Source organism: Triticum aestivum, chromosome 7A (assembly GCF_018294505.1).
Source record: "Triticum aestivum cultivar Chinese Spring chromosome 7A, IWGSC CS RefSeq v2.1, whole genome shotgun sequence".
Classification (NCBI taxonomy): domain Eukaryota; kingdom Viridiplantae; phylum Streptophyta; class Magnoliopsida; order Poales; family Poaceae; genus Triticum; species Triticum aestivum.
The window spans coordinates 709,010,504-709,010,900 of record NC_057812.1 but is presented as its reverse complement, the minus strand read 5'-3'; positions in this window follow the sequence as shown (position 1 = coordinate 709,010,900).

Sequence of the window (397 nt, the reverse complement as noted above, 5' to 3'; positions counted from 1 at the left end):
AAAAATTAATACATATATGAAAAAATGCATATATGAAAAAAAAACATATATAAGTACATACATACATCTATACATACATACATTTCTCATATATAAGTACATACATTTCTCATATATAAGTTTTTCTTCTTCTTCCTTTCTTCCTTCTTCCTAGCTAGATATATAAATTTTTGCATATATAAAATACATATATACTTGCATATATGTATAAATTTTTGCATATATAAAATACATATAGGAACTCAATGAAATTTTTGACAAGTGTTGTATATATAGCAAGAGCATTGGTTCCGGTTCGTGGCACAAACCGGGACTAATGCCCCCTTTAGTCCCGGTTGGTGGGACGAACCGGGACCAAAGGCCAATTTTCTGCAGCCGAAAGGGCGGGAAGCGAAGG